We start from the raw sequence: 6,000 nt of genomic DNA, 5'->3' as shown, positions 1-6,000 counted from the left end.
ACGAAGGCCTTCTCGGACAATAACCAACCTCTCTCATCCCAGTGTAGTGTGCAGAGTTGACATGGCTTTTGTTTTTCGCTGTCATTTTAATAGAGTAATGAATGGTTAATCATTGGATTCGGATGATTTGAGATAAAGTGTTATAACAGGGTGAGCAGCGTGCATAGATGGATCTGCCCATGTGGTGGTACACTGTCAGTGATAAAGATCACATTAAAGGGACTGTCTAATCGTATGATGATCTTATGTGATCAAAATTACGTTACATGTCTACTTCACTCATACTTACCTGTAGAGCACAATTTTTGCATATTTCCTTATACCGGCAGGTAACATCGCTAAGAATTAAATAGCGCCCTCCATTGGCTGCCCCATAGCGCCCTGCGGCGTACCGCGTGATCTTCCTCTTTTCTCTTAGCGGCAGGGTGGTAAGACGTGGTTTTGACAGTTCCTGTTAAAAATTATTCTAAAATTATTTCATAAACATACCATGCTTACCTAAAGCAGCAGTTTGTATTGAGTTATAAAAGGGCAGCAATAACTATGCAATTTGATACAAAATACCAGTTGATCGTTCCCTCCCTCATCCTTTTCTGAGGCCGCATTCTTTCACAAATAATTTTTCCCCCTGTTTATTTCTAGAAACTTAATAATCTTTTAAGAACTTATTTCTACATAAAGTAGGTGGTGACTTTAAACTGAATAATTGGTGGCCAGTTTGAATTAAAATGCTTGGCAGCCATCTTAAAAAAGAAAAAAAAAGGGCCCTCATCCTGTTCTTTTTGGAAAAACCCGGACGATCAACTAGTATTTTTTGCCTTATGATAAACAATCAAATGTTAAAATTTGGTTAACCCATCCAGGTAACTCAAATCTTCATGGTTTGATACTGGGTTTTATAGTTTTCTTCTAGAATGGCGAATTGCAATTGCAATTCTTGTCACATTCCAAGTATTTTATGTTGATTTAAATCCTTCAAAATTGTTGTATAGATACTATGTGGTTACTGCCCAGGGTGGCTTTGGGTGTTTAGGGTAAATTTCAATGAACTTGATGGTATCTGCATCGAACATTCATCAGAAAAATCCTGATATGGACAATTGCATTAATATTAGATAAGGTTGCCCCCGGGGCAGACTTCCCCTTTAAGACCCTTATTTCTGATCTTTATCCTCTGAGGGGTTTTCTTGAGGGTGGAGTCCAGAATTTCAGACTGGCTCTTGAAGGATTCATGGATTGAACAGATGGTTGATGAGGTGCCACTTTTATTGTTTGTTGGCCACCTTTGCCAGATAATGGCCAGTGGTGTAAAATATACTGTGAGAGAAGTCTAAACAAAAGAAAAGAGTAATTTATTAATGAGCAATGTGGATTGGTGTGGAATGGATTGGACCCAGGTCTATGACCTCCTAAAGTCAGTGTCCTCAGTTGTTCATTTCTCAGCACCATGGGGAGCTACAGTAGGAGGCAGACAACAAGACCATTTCATGTCAAACATAGTCAGGTTCCTTCACCCAATGATATGACACACATCGCGGTCTAACACCTGGTAAATATCAGCAAAAATTAAGTTAATTTAACATCAACCAAACCCCGCACAACAATTGAAACAAAGAAAATAACTTCAACTTGCACTGTAGGTTTGTTCTAAAAAATAAAATGTTTTTGATCGCAAACATTTTTGTGGTAATTGTTTTTAAGCAGGTTTTTATTCTTGATTCGTTAAAAGCCATTGGACACTTTCGGAACAGAAACAAAAAAAGTTCACAGATTTACAAATAACTTACAGGGTTTACAGAAGGTAATGGTGAAAGACTTCCCTTGAAATGTTATTCCATGAAATGCTTTACTTTTTGAGAAAACGTTATCGAGAATTACGGATTTATTTTAAACACATGTCATGACACGGCGAAACGTGTGGAAACAAGGGTGGGTTTTCCCGTTATTTTCTCCCGATTGAGCATAAATTTTCACAGGTTTGTTATTTTATATATAAGTTTTGATACACGAAGTGTGGGCCTTTGGACAATACTGTTTATCGAAAGCACTGAGTGCTTCATAATTCTAATTCTTATAGAGTCCTGCGTGCCATACTTAGATTACTACTTTCTCTTGAAGATGAGAAATCTTCATGTAGGTATGTAGTTGAGCTCAGCTACATTTATAGATTTCACCTGTGAAGTTTCCCCAGAAGGTAACGCACGAGACTGCTTTGAGATATTGATTTATGTAGTTAATTTGTTTTTCTTCACAAGCAGTTAGTTGCCTTATAGCATGTAGTTAATCAATGTGAAAGCTTAGATTTGGAATCAGGAGAGGACACATTGTTAGAATGATTAGTCATATAACACTTGACACCAGAAGTCTCGGTGTGGTTGATCCACAGGATCCGTGGTGGTACACCTATAACTGCTTGGATTGGTATATACTGCCCGAAGGTAACCAGTGCCATCCTGGTCTTTTCATTGTCAAATCAAAAACACAATCATGCATGCTCCACGGGATGAAATTATCTCCAAAAGGAGCAGGAGTTTGAGCAAAGGCGTCTTTTTGTGAAGATACACTCCCTCGGGGCTCAACATGTAGAGAAATCCTGAGAGAATGATATTCCATTACGAGAATTCTCAGCGGGGAGCTTCGTTAAGATGGGCAGAAATATCAGACAGATGGTAGTTTGAAGTAGTTATCTCAGCCCTATGTACATGATTTCCTTGCTGCAAGTGCAAAGACCAAAGCAAAATAAGACAACAAAAGTGGATTGACCGGCCGAGGAGATGCATTTAATAGCGGTAGTGTGCGGTGGGAGACACGCAGCAGGGGGCTTTGTTCAAAGCAAACTTTGTTGACTAATGTTAGAGATCATTCTGGAATACATGCTGTGTCCGAGGGGAAAATAATCAAATACTATTGTTTCAATAAAGCTGGGTACATTTTTTGTTATTGTACATGATGTAGATATAAGGAAGTGCTGTATGTTAGTGTCTCATCAAAATTAATTTTAAGATTTAATTCTTCCCGTAATCAAATATAATTAAAGAAAAATTTCTAGTTTTATATATAAGAATGGTTTTGAGTTGTTTACCTATTGGATGTATGCAACTGCATGGGCTTGCCAATCTTTAACCCTCCCCCCCCCCCTCAGTTTGTGTTACTCCCACTCACCAACTATTATTATTATTAAACATATTTAAACAATTTTGTGTGATGTTCCATTTTTTTTGGGGGGGGGATTGGAGGTGATGGGGGGGGGGGGCGATATGGTTAATAGTGATGGCAATGCATGGGCTTTCTTCCTATCATAGCGTAATGTCAATATTTTAGTGACTATTGGTCCACTCAATTACATTTATTAATTCATTTCTTTAATGGTTAAATAGCCAATCAGTAGTCATCAATCATACCATAGTGAGATTTTGTAATAGCTTTGCAATATTAATGGCGTCTTGAATTTGTGTGTAAACCCGTTTAGTCTTGAATCAAGTGTTGCATACGTCAAAGTTAAGCACATGTACGCCTCGCAAAACACTGTCACAAAAATCTTGAGCAGATACATGACAGCATTAAAGATACGGCTTGGATTTTTTTAAGGCAATTGACACTGTGAGGGTGTTTTCAGTCAAAATCTACATCCGTATTGAATGCACTGGACACTATCGGTAATTACTCAAAGTAATTTGTTAGCATGAATGCTTACTTCAGGTAGCAAGCAATGGAGAGCTGTTGATAGTTTCAAACATTGTGAGAAACAGCTTTTCCTTAAGTAACATAATTTTGAAAAAGAGGTAACTTCTCACTCAATTATTTAAATACTTCAGGCCTGAAGCCTTTTTAGGCATCTGTAAGCGCCACTAACTTGTGCAACAAGGGTGTTTTTTCTTTCATTATTCTCTTGCAGCTTGGGTGACCAATTGAGCCCAAATTTTCACAGGTTTATTATTTTATACATATGTTGAGATACACCAAGTGAGAAGACTGGTCTTTGACAGTTAGGTGGCCAGTGCTTTAAAGAAGAAGACAAAAGTTTTTGGGTACCATATAAGGGTCTTACATTCATCATGCACAATAGTGCCTATCGTCCCCAGCCACAACAATTAACTGCTTGCATGGACCTCTCGCAGATTCAATTAATGCATCCTTTCTTTCAATAATGTTGGTCTTTTCTAAGAACAGGACAGTGAATTGGTTCATTGTACTTTTATTCCGTAAGACATGTTATAGACTTGACTCATGTAAATGTCAATATCTGCATTGTGTTGTAGGGTAGGGCTCTATAAAAGCATTATTGTATGTGCATAATGACAACAATGCACTATTGAAAGTTATGTACAAGGTTCAATTGTTATTGGCCATGGTGCCTACACAATCAATCATATACTTCCATATCTCCCCAGTAAATATTCAATATCGCTATGTAATGAAAAATCAACAGTATGATCAAACAAGGACCTTGGAAGTAATCTTTGCAGAATTTCACTTTTTTTTATAGTTTGCCTACTCAATTTGTTGCCTGTTTTTTTTAGGGGGGAAATGCAGTGTCACGCCTGATGTCAAGTTGAGCCAATCACCATGCAATGTCAAATCTGCAAACTACTAATGGTAGACTTATCACAACACAACTAAATGGTTTGATTTACCCCCCCCCCCCCAAAAAAAAAAAAAGTATGGTTACACTGCTGTCTCTATGCTCTAACTAATCCCTCTGTACTCATTGTGAATCCAGTGCTGAGGTAAAAAGAACATTGTAAGATTGGTTTCTACATGAGTAAATTAAAGCCCATGGAATTGAGCAATAGACCGTTATCACGGTGCAGCCATCTTGAATTTTCCCCATTGATATCAATGTAACCAAACCGAGGCTGGAACAACAAAATAGTCTGGTTCCTCTTAGCACAAAATGATTATTAGCATTCATTATTGTTATTCGATACAAGGAACATGACCAAGATGGATAAAGGTCTGTCTTAACTGCTTGAGGATGGAGCAGGCCTGATACTTCACCATGCCCCCTTGGCCCAATTTCATAGACCTGCTAAGCACAACAATTTGCTTTGCATGAAATTTTTGCCTTGATAAAAATAGGATCACGAACCAAATTTCCTCATGATTTTCAGGATAAGCAAACAACAGCTGACTACCAGTAACAAACATTATGCAACACATGGCAATTTGGTTGGTAATCCTATTTTTATCAAGGAAGAACTTTCATGCTAAGCAAATTGTTGTGCTTAGCAGCTCTATGAAATTGGGCCCTGGTCAGTGCCTTGGTGCCCTTGAAATACTCCAGTAGAAACTTACAATTTCCTCATAAGATGTCCTTTACAAAGGAGAAAATGGCTTGGTGTCATTGCCCTTTCAAAAAACAAAACATACAGCCCCCATAGTGCTTTGCCTTTTTAAAATAAGCTAACATTGCCAAATTAAGTTATAAACTTTAGGTGCTGCTTACTTTAAGAAGACAATTTGCACTTTCCATATTGGCAAACATTGCTTGGTTGACAATAAATTTGCTTGTACAAATGCTGTGTTAGCAAACTATAACTCAGACTCCTTCTTAATCTTGGAATAACACTATTTTTTAGGAAATTTCTAAATTGTGTATAAACTATTGTTTGATTTGTGAAAAACCAAACAGTGTAATCAGCACACTCATATATAAAGATGTTTTGAGGTTGTTTTGTTTTGTGTGGGCAAAGCAATTTAGAGGCTGTTGTAACTGAATCTGTCTAGGTTTAAGGTCTGCAGAGCTGAAAATAAAGGTAAGGAAATGCTATAAGCCATTGAGGTCAACCAGTGCCCCATAAGACTGAAATAAACCAGTCTGATTAAGTTTGCTTCTCCCGGTAATTCATTTAATTGAGTAAGCTTATCTGAAAAGATGCCGAAAATCATTTTGTACATGGTGTTGCCATGACAACATATGCTTATTAAATACCCCAACCGGTGCTTATGAAGTATTTGTTACCATGGAAACAAAGAGATTTTTCTTTCTTTAAGATGAGA

This window comes from Asterias rubens, chromosome 17, assembly GCF_902459465.1.
Source record: "Asterias rubens chromosome 17, eAstRub1.3, whole genome shotgun sequence".
Taxonomy (NCBI): domain Eukaryota; kingdom Metazoa; phylum Echinodermata; class Asteroidea; order Forcipulatida; family Asteriidae; genus Asterias; species Asterias rubens.
This window is presented reverse-complemented; position numbering follows the sequence as displayed.